Genomic DNA, 10,885 nt, shown 5'->3' with positions numbered 1-10,885 from the left:
CCCTTTTAATACATCAAAGTTCCTTGTGTTGTCAGGGAGCAACTGCCTTTTATGCATAAGACAAATAAGAATATTGTTACTGAATGCAGCTTGTGTGTGCTTTGTGCTCCCTCGCCCTGTTCAAATGATCAAAGGAAATAATGCTGGTGAGGAGTGGAACTGGACTGGTGTCTGATGGCCCTGTGTTTTCCATGGTGGAATTACAACCCTTCTTTTACGGCGTAAATCAAAAGTACAAGAGAATGTGAGATGTTATCGATAATAAATCAATTGCTTTCATGCATTTGTCTGTGTGTGTGTGTGTGTGTGTGTGTCTGATGTGATTGTATTTCGTCATATCGCATACATTTGTGATATCAGACAGGTTAAGATATTAAAAAGTCATTGGTGATTTTTCTACAGTGTTGCATGATGGGAATCTAGTGGTTCACTGATATAATCTAGTAAACAAAATGAACTACTTTTTCACCACTCTGTCTGCAAGTGCATTCCTAAACGGCATTTAACGCAGGTCGATGTGATGTGATATTATCGGAACACAAAGTGGTTACCATTAGCCGAAAATGTTGGCACTGGAGACACTTGCCCTCCACCGATGACTATAACTCATACTTACCTGGCAAGGGAGATACCGTGATCAAGAAAGGCGGTTCACCCAGGGCGAGGCTTAGCCATTGCACGCCAGCTATGCTGACACCCTGTGAATTTCCCAAATGTGGAAATCTCGATTGCATAATTTATGGTAGTGGGGGACTGCGTCCGCGCTCTCCCCTGATGTCTTGTTTAATGACAAACCGTTGCTTGGCGGCAAGCTTGAGGATGACTTGAGCCAATTGCCCGTGCTTATGGAGATCTTTGAAGTCAGTTGTGAAAGACACTTTGTGGACCAATTGAAAGGTAGAAACATTTGTTTGTAGCCAAACATTGTTGACATTTTGTGGAAACATCATGTTGCGAAATGCAGCATGGTATTTATGCCACGCTGGTACTTCAATCAAGAGATAGTTGAGAAGCCGCTCTAACCCCCCATGGTCATGATGTGTCATACGCCCATGCGCTTACAATATGAAATTGTCCATACATGCGCTCCTCCTTGACACAGAACAATGCAATAGGTTTTCAACATTCAGAGATTTTGTGTATTTATTCTGGCTAGTAGGATAGCTGCATGGGAAACTGTTGCTAATGATGTATTTGTCAGAAGTCATTGTATTTGTCCGTTTTTTCCCACAAGGCTGAAATATGTGCCCTCGCTTTGAAATGTTAGCAAGGTTGGTTTGTATTTCATCCAACTATCTGTGCTAAAAAGTGATGGCTACAGTATATGTAATTTCTTCCACTTACTGAGTGACCCAAAGTTCAGGCTGCTTATCTAATTGGTGAAAATGTCTGTTTATCAGACTCACTTTGACTTTATATGGTGTACCAAGAGTTAGTCATTTGCTTACGGCCATACCAGCCTGAATGCGCATTTCCTGATTGGAGAAGTGACGACAGGTGCGAGTGTCTGAGCTGTGAGTGAGTGTTTGCTGGAGAGTGTTTGCTCGAGAGCTATTTTTGTTAATTAATTGGTTTTTGCAATATAATTTATTATTTTCTTCAGTTGAATAGTTTTAAGTTTGGTTAGTCTTCCCCCTTGCAGTTTTTCTGCTTGGGGGAGAGTTTTTTGGATTCATTTTTTTACTATGACGGACAACATGGAAAAGACAAACGGAATGGACAAAGACAACGAAAAGGCGCAACGGAAGAAAAATGAAGATAAAGAAGAAATGAAATATGGCAAGGAATACACGGTGGCAATTGAGTTGGAAGGAGAAGACAAGGTGACGACAATGGAACTACTAAGAGCAATTAAGGAGGTGTGTGGAGAGGTGGTGGGATGCCGAATGAAAGGGGAGAAGAAGTACGAAATTACGATGAGAAATGAAAAAGGAAAAGAACGTCTAATGGATGGATTAAGAATAAAGGATACAAAGATTCTGGCGAGAGATATTAATGTGAAGGAAGTGGTGGTGTCGTTCATGAATCTCCCAGTATATGTAGAAGACGGTGTGATACTGGGCAAGCTGAGTAGCTGGGGAGTGGCGGCTGTCTCGGAGATAAGGAGGAGAGTTTGGCCAGGAACAGAGGTGGTTGACGGGACACGTTTCTGCAAGGTCAAGTTCACAGAAAAAGTGACATCATTACCTTATTCTACAAGAATTGAGACGTTGGAGGGAGCAGAATATTTCAGAGTCATCCATGACAAACAGGTCAGAGTGTGTCGTATGTGTATTCAACCCGGGCACATAGTTAAAGACTGCCCGGAATTTAAGTGTTTTAAGTGTGGCAATCAAGGACACTATGCGAGGGAATGTGATGGAGAGAAGGAAAGGAATTTTTGTGGTGGATGCAGAAAGAGAGTGGCGGAGTGCAACTGTGGAGAGGTTAGGGCTGGAGAGGGGAGTCAAACACTATTCGAGGAAGCAGTTGTATTGTCGAAAGAAGGAGAAGAAGATGGAGGAGAGGACGTGGTGGAGGGTGGAGAGACGGAAGAAGGAAGAAGGAAGAAGGACCAGAAGATAAATGAAATTGGGAGCAGTATGGACTCAGAAGTAAGAAGAGGGAGTTTTCAGGAGGAGGGGGGGAGTGGAATGGGGGGAAGCACGGGGGACTCACAGGTTTTGGGGGAAGGCACAGCACTAACAAGTAGCTCGGGGGGTGAAGAAATGGAGGGGGTTATGGAGTTGATGACAATACCAGAGACGGTGATGAGCACGGGGAGCACAACGACTATACAAGAAACGGAGATGAATACGGGGAGCACAACGGATGTGGATGTCAAGAGGGTGAGTTGGCTGGAAAACATGGACTTGGAAGAGATATCGGATACGGAGGATGGAGAAAAGATTGAAAGAACGAGGGAAGGATACAGGAAGAGGAAAGCGGCGGGAAGAGGGGGAGAGAAAGGGTGGAAGAGGAAAGAAACTGGATAACAGGTAGAGGAAAATGAAATTATATTTTATCATTTTATTATTTATTAGAATGGTAAATATAATGTCAATAAATGCAAATGGATTGAGGACAATGGGAAAATTTAATAGAATAATAAAAATGAAGAAGTCAGATATTTTATGTATTCAAGAGACGCACTGGGATAATGTATGTGTTTTAGAAGTTAAAAAAATATGGAGGGATTTTATTTATGTAAACAACGGCAGAGGGAATTCAAGTGGGGTTGCTATTTTATTGAGGAGGGATGTGGTGGATAATGTGAAACAGATATATAATGATAATAATGGGAGGATTTTAATTGTAGATTTTGAATATATGAGTATGGTTTTTAGAATTATAAATATTTATGCGCCTAATACTGAAATAGAGCGCAAAGATTTATTTTTAGAAATAGGGAAATGGTGTGAGGGAAACTGTATTGTAGTTGGGGATTTTAATGTTAAAATGGATAGACTGGATATGACAAGAGGAGCTATTTTTAGAAGTGATGTATCTAGGGGGGTTTTAAAGAAGATGATGTTAGAAAAAGGAATAATTGATATATGGAGAGAGGAAAATCCAGAAAAAAGAGAATTTTCTAGAAGGCAGGTGGTTTTAGGGGATTTGAAACAAACGAGGATAGATCTGGTTTTAGTAAAAGAAGGTTTAAGGAATTTTATGAAAGATATTAAGTATGTTTTTACAACTTTTAGTGATCATGCAGGTTTAACATTTTCAGTGGGATTAGATAAGGAAAGAACAGGGGGTGGAATATGGTGTATGAATGCAGGGTATTTGGGAGATGAGGAATATGGGAAACAACTTAAATCTTTGATAGCATGTGAAATGGAGGATAAGCAGAAAGAGAATGATAAGTGTTCATGGTGGGATAAGGTTAAGGAAAAAATAAAAGTTTTTAGTATAGGATATGCAAGGAAAAAGAGAGGTAGGATGAAAAGAGAAGAAAATGAGTTGAGGGCTAAATTGGATAAAGAAATGAGGAAGTGTGACAGTGAACCTAATTATAATATAGGAAAGTTTTTGGAATTAAAAGCACAATTGACTAAATATGAAATAGATAAGTGTAAGGGTGCAATTATAAGAAGTAAGGCAAAGTATGTTTTGGAGGGGGAGAAATGTACTTCATTTTTTCTTGGATTAGAGAAGAATAAACAGAGGAGAACATATATTAGAGAGATCGAAAATATAAAGGGTGAAGTTGTCAATGATTATGTAGAGGTTTTAGAAACAGTGCAGAATTTTTATAAGGATTTATTTAAGAAAGGGGAGGTGGATGAGGGGTGTGTAAAGGAGATATTGGATAGTGTGGATGTGCAAATTAATGTAGAGGATAAACAAATGTGTGATGGGAAGATAACATTGACTGAAGTTAAAGATGCGATTAAGGGTTTACAAGTAAATAAGAGTCCTGGAGTAGATGGAATAATTGCAGAGTTTTATAAAATATATGCCAGTTTTTTAGCACCTATTTTATTGGAAGTTTATCAATATATGGAGGATAATGATAGTATTTCTGAATCTATGGTGACAGGACTGATAACGATTTTATATAAAAATAAGGGGAGTAAATTAAAATTGGAGAATTATAGGCCAATTAGTTTATTAAATTCGGATTATAAGATTTTAGCAAAGATACTGGCAAATAGAATGAAGCAAGTTTTAAATGATATTATAGCACCTACACAGAATTATAGTGTGCCTGGTAGAGATATTGCGGATACAATTAATACAATTAGAGATGTGATAAATAAAATGAATCATGATAAGATGGGGGGAATTGTTTTAAGCATAGATTTAAATAAAGCTTTTGATAGGGTGGAACATGATTTTATGTTTAGGGTAATGGATAAATATGGTTTTGGTAATAGAATAATAGGATGGATAAAATTATTATATAAGAAGGCAAAAAGTAGGGTGAAATGTAATGGGGTTTTAACCGATTCTTTTATTCTTGAGAGATCTGTGAGACAGGGGTGTCCTTTATCAGCTTTATTATTCGTTTTATCGGTAGAACCTTTAGCAGCATTTCTTAAAAGAGATAATCTTATAAATTGTGTAGAGACTCCGCAAGGAGGTTTTAGTTTGATACATCAATACGCAGATGATACCACTATAACAGTTAGAGATGAGGGTAGTGTAAAAAGGGTGATGGAGTGTTTTAAAGTATATGGACAAGCATCGGGTGCAAAGGTTAACATGGAGAAGTCAGTAGTAATGTATATTGGGAAGATTAATGAGGGGAATTTTCCTTTTAAAGTGGTTAAAGATTATTTTAAGGTATTAGGAGTGTTTTTAGGGGTGAAAGAAATGGAAGCTAGGGATTTGACATGGAGTGGTGTAATAAATAAAGTTAGAAAGGTGGTAAATATGTGGAGGGGGAGGTCTTTGAAATTAAAAGGGAAAGTAATTGTCATAAATTCATTGTTGATGTCAATATTTATTTATGTAATGAATGTTTTGGATATGCCAGAATGGGTTTTATCTGAAATGAATAAAATTGTAGTTGATTTTTTATGGGAAGGGAAGGGGGTGAGAATAGCTTTTAAAACTTTGATTGCAGGTTATGAGGAGGGGGGTTTGAAGTTGGTAGATTTAAGTGTAAGGAAAACAGCAATTAGAGTAAAAATGGTACGGAAATATTTATTTGGTGAATTGGATTATGGGTGGAAAAGGTTTTTTAAAGAGTATTTGCAGGAGGTTGGGAGGATGGGGGACAATGGTTTATTGATGAGTATGAAGAAGGAAATGTTAGGTAATATACCTTTGTTTTACAGAGAAGTGTTTGAGGCTTGGGGGCGGTTTTTACCAAATATTTATTATGAATGTACCAGTTTAGAAAATATTTTAAATCAGCCGATATTTTTAAATCCAAAGATAAAGTGCAATAATATGATGTTGTTTTGTAAATATTTTATGAGGGCTGGGATGAGGCAGATAGGTGACATAGCATATGAGGTAATTCCTGGGTTTCTTCCATTTCAGGCTATATATGACAATGTGGTTGAAGTAGATGAAGAAATAAGTAAAACTACTGTGGAGAATATGTACAAGAAAATATTAGGATGTATTCCCGGGGAGTGGGTGATTTTAATAAACAAAGAGGTGGTCAAAAGATCTAGGGCTTTACCAGTTTTATATTATGAAAGTAATGGGGAGAAACATGATTTATCAGGGCTAAAAGTTAAAATGGTTTATAGAAAATGTATTTTAAAAGAGATAAAAAGTCCTGCTGCGGAGAAAGTGTGGTCTAGGGTGTTTCCAAACATGGATGTAAAATCAATATGGAAGAATGTAAATGTAAAATATAATTTTATAGAATGTGAAGACAATGATTTTAAATTGAAACATAATAGGATTTTTACAAATGTGGTTTTGCATCAAATAAATAGGGATATTAAAAGAGAATGCGATATTTGTGGTACGGGGGTGGAAAATTTGATGCACTTTTTTATTGAATGTAGTAGGTTGAAAGACTTTCACGAGTTTTTAAAAGGGCTTTTAGTAAAACATTGGGGAGAAGAGATTTTTACTGGGGTGGAGTGGAGGAGGTTGTTTCTTTTTGGTGTAAATGGGAAAAGTAAAGTTTTAAATTTTAATTTGGTGAATTTTATACTAAGTCATGCTAGATATGCGATAAGATTAAGAAGAAATTTAGGTCATTATGAAGGGAAAATTGTGAGTGTGGAAGGTTTTTTTAGGAGCATATTAGAGAGAGATATAGAGATAATATATAGATACGGTGGAGGAAATTTTGAAAAATTGTTTGTGTGGGGGAGTACTTTTATTGAAATTCTGTCAAATGGGAAACTTGTATTTCATTATTAAGTGGATTTAGTGGATGATTGTGTTTTTTAATAGGTTTTATTTTATTTATTTTTGATTTTTTGATTTTGTAAAAGGATGAATTGTTCATCCTTTTTTATTATTGATTGAATGTTGTAAATATTATGTGTTTTTTCATAATAAAAGATAAAAAAAAAAAAAAGATACGCCCGATCTCGTCTGATCTCGGAAGCTAAGCAGGGTTGGGCCTGGTTAGTACTTGGATGGGAGACTGCCTGGGAATACCAGGTGCTGTAAGCATTTTGTCCACTAGGGTGTGCTCTGGCATTATTTCATCAGCAACACTGCCTTGTAGTAAGCATTTGATGCTGAATTGACTAAATTCCGCTTCTATGGGCTAGTCTCCCCTGCCCTTTTAATACAATCAAAGTTCCTTGTGTTGTCAGGGAGCAACTGCCTTTTATGCATAAGACAAATAAGAATATTGTTACTGAATGCAGCTTGTGTGTGCTTTGTGCTCCCTCGCCCTGTTCAAATGATCAAAGGAAATAATGCTGGTGAGGAGTGGAACTGGACTGGTGTCTGATGGCCCTGTGTTTTCCATGGTGGAATTACAACCCTTCTTTTACGGCGTAAATCAAAAGTACAAGAGAATGTGAGATGTTATCGATAATAAATCAATTGCTTTCATGCATTTGTCTGTGTGTGTGTGTGTGTGTGTGTCTGAATGTGATTTTATTTCGTCATATCGCATACATTTGTGATATCAGACAGGTTAAGATATTAAAAAGTCATTGGTGATTTTTCTACAGTGTTGCATGATGGGAATCTAGTGGTTCACTGATATAATCTAGTAAACAAAATGAACTACTTTTTCACCACTCTGTCTGCAAGTGCATTCCTAAACGGCATTTAACGCAGGTCGATGTGATGTGATATTATCGGAACACAAAGTGGTTACCATTAGCCGAAAATGTTGGCACTGGAGACACTTGCCCTCCACCGATGACTATAACTCATACTTACCTGGCAAGGGAGATACCGTGATCAAGAAAGGCGGTTCACCCAGGGCGAGGCTTAGCCATTGCACGCCAGCTATGCTGACCCCTGTGAATTTCCCAAATGTGGAAATCTCGATTGCATAATTTATGGTAGTGGGGGACTGCGTCCGCGCTCTCCCCTGATGTCTTGTTTAATGACAAACCGTTGCTTGGCGGCAAGCTTGAGGATGACTTGAGCCAATTGCCCGTGCTTATGGAGATCTTTGAAGTCAGTTGTGAAAGACACTTTGTGGACCAATTGAAAGGTAGAAACATTTGTTTGTAGCCAAACATTGTTGACATTTTGTGGAAACATCATGTTGCGAAATGCAGCATGGTATTTATGCCACGCTGGTACTTCAATCAAGAGATAGTTGAGAAGCCGCTCTAACCCCCCATGGTCATGATGTGTCATACGCCCATGCGCTTACAATATGAAATTGTCCATACATGCGCTCCTCCTTGACACAGAACAATGCAATAGGTTTTCAACATTCAGAGATTTTGTGTATTTATTCTGGCTAGTAGGATAGCTGCATGGGAAACTGTTGCTAATGATGTATTTGTCAGAAGTCATTGTATTTGTCCGTTTTTTCCCACAAGGCTGAAATATGTGCCCTCGCTTTGAAATGTTAGCAAGGTTGGTTTGTATTTCATCCAACTATCTGTGCTAAAAAGTGATGGCTACAGTATATGTAATTTCTTCCACTTACTGAGTGACCCAAAGTTCAGGCTGCTTATCTAATTGGTGAAATAATGTCTGTTTATCAGACTCACTTTGACTTTATATGGTGTACCAAGAGTTAGTTCATTCGCTTACGGCCATACCTAGCCTGGATACGCCCGATCTCGTCTGATCTCGGAAGCTAAGCAGGGTTGGGCCTGGTTAGTACTTGGATGGGAGACTGCCTGGGAATACCAGGTGCTGTAAGCATTTTGTCCACTAGGGTGTGCTCTGGCATTATTTCATCAGCAACACTGCCTTGTAGTAAGCATTTGATGCTGAATTGACTAAATGCCGCTTCTATGGGCTAGTCTCCCCTGCCCTTTTAATACAATCAAAGTTCCTTGTGTTGTCAGGGAGCAACTGCCTTTTATGCATAAGACAAATAAGAATATTGTTACTGAATGCAGCTTGTGTGTGCTTTGTGCTCCCTCGCCCTGTTCAAATGATCAAAGGAAATAATGCTGGTGAGGAGTGGAACTGGACTGGTGTCTGATGGCCCTGTGTTTTCCATGGTGGAATTACAACCCTTCTTTTACGGCGTAAATCAAAAGTACAAGAGAATGTGAGATGTTATCGATAATAAATCAATTGCTTTCATGCATTTGTCTGTGTGTGTGTGTGTGTGTGTGTCTGAATGTGATTTTATTTCGTCATATCGCATACATTTGTGATATCAGACAGGTTAAGATATTAAAAAGTCATTGGTGATTTTTCTACAGTGTTGCATGATGGGAATCTAGTGGTTCACTGATATAATCTAGTAAACAAAATGAACTACTTTTTCACCACTCTGTCTGCAAGTGCATTCCTAAACGGCATTTAACGCAGGTCGATGTGATGTGATATTATCGGAACACAAAGTGGTTACCATTAGCCGAAAATGTTGGCACTGGAGACACTTGCCCTCCACCGATGACTATAACTCATACTTACCTGGCAAGGGAGATACCGTGATCAAGAAAGGCGGTTCACCCAGGGCGAGGCTTAGCCATTGCACGCCAGCTATGCTGACCCCTGTGAATTTCCCAAATGTGGAAATCTCGATTGCATAATTTATGGTAGTGGGGGACTGCGTTCGCGCTCTCCCCTGATGTCTTGTTTGATGATAAACCTTGAGGTTGACTTTAGTCATCTGACTGTGCTTATGGAGATCTTTGAAGTCAGTTTTCAAAGAGATTTTGTGGACCAATCGAAAGGTGGACTAATCAAAAGGTGGAAACATTTGTTTGTAGCCAAACATTGTTGGCATTTTGTGGAAACATCATGTTGCGAAATGCAGCATGGTATTTATGCCACGCTGGTACTTCAATCAAGAGATAGTTGAAAAGCCGCTCTAACCCCACCCCCAGTCATGATGTGTCATACGCTTACAATATGAAATTGTCCATACATGCGCTCCTCCTTAGCCCAGAACAATGCAATAGTTTTTCAACATTCAGAGCTTTTGTGTATTTATTCTGGCTAGTAGGCTAGCTGCATGGGGAATTGTTGCTAATGATGTATTTGTCAGAAGTCATTGTATTTGTCCGTTTTTTCCCACAAGCCTGAAATATGTGCCCTCGCTTTGAAATGTTAGCAAGGTTTGTTTGTATTTCATCCAACTATCTGTGCTAAAAAGTGATGGCTACAGTATATGTAATTTCTTCCCCTTTTTGAGTGACCCAAAGTTCAAGCTGCTTATCTAATTGGTGAAAATGCAATGTCTGTTTATCAGACTCACTTTGACTCTATATGGTGTACCAAGAGTTGTTCCTTCGCTTACGGCCTTACCTACCTGAATGCGCATTTCCTGATTGGAGAAGTGACGACAGGTGCGAGTGTCTGAGCTGTGAGTGAGTGTTTGCTGGAGAGTGTTTGCTCGAGAGCTATTTTTGTTAATTAATTGGTTTTTGCAATATAATTTATTATTTTCTTCAGTTGAATAGTTTTAAGTTTGGTTAGTCTTCCCCCTTGCAGTTTTTCTGCTTGGGGGAGAGTTTTTTGGATTCATTTTTTTACTATGACGGACAACATGGAAAAGACAAACGGAATGGACAAAGACAACGAAAAGGCGCAACGGAAGAAAAATGAAGATAAAGAAGAAATGAAATATGGCAAGGAATACACGGTGGCAATTGAGTTGGAAGGAGAAGACAAGGTGACGACAATGGAACTACTAAGAGCAATTAAGGAGGTGTGTGGAGAGGTGGTGGGATGCCGAATGAAAGGGGAGAAGAAGTACGAAATTACGATGAGAAATGAAAAAGGAAAAGAACGTCTAATGGATGGATTAAGAATAAAGGATACAAAGATTCTGGCGAGAGATATTAATGTGAAGGAAGTGGTGGTGTCGTTCATGAAT

At 38.5% G+C, this 10,885-nt stretch overlaps 4 non-coding genes across 4 annotated transcripts; all 4 read left to right on the top strand.

The window, feature by feature from the left end:
• The first annotated feature begins 608 nt into the window (after positions 1 to 608).
• Positions 609 to 774, top strand: LOC120039042. The gene has a single exon (XR_005475268.1). It is a non-coding gene; the product is annotated as a U1 spliceosomal RNA (small nuclear RNA).
• Positions 775 to 7,795: 7,021 nt separating this feature from the next.
• Positions 7,796 to 7,960, top strand: LOC120039041. The gene has a single exon (XR_005475267.1). It is a non-coding gene; the product is annotated as a U1 spliceosomal RNA (small nuclear RNA).
• A 671-nt stretch (positions 7,961 to 8,631) lies between these two features.
• On the top strand, positions 8,632 to 8,751 carry LOC120039044. Its single transcript, XR_005475270.1, has one exon. It is a non-coding gene; the product is annotated as a 5S ribosomal RNA (ribosomal RNA).
• Positions 8,752 to 9,469: 718 nt separating this feature from the next.
• LOC120039032 lies at positions 9,470 to 9,634 on the top strand. Its single transcript, XR_005475259.1, has one exon. It is a non-coding gene; the product is annotated as a U1 spliceosomal RNA (small nuclear RNA).
• Positions 9,635 to 10,885: the final 1,251 nt, after the last annotated feature.

This window comes from Salvelinus namaycush, unplaced genomic scaffold, assembly GCF_016432855.1.
Source record: "Salvelinus namaycush isolate Seneca unplaced genomic scaffold, SaNama_1.0 Scaffold2489, whole genome shotgun sequence".
Classification (NCBI taxonomy): Eukaryota; Metazoa; Chordata; class Actinopteri; order Salmoniformes; family Salmonidae; genus Salvelinus; species Salvelinus namaycush.
This window is presented reverse-complemented; position numbering and strand designations above follow the sequence as displayed.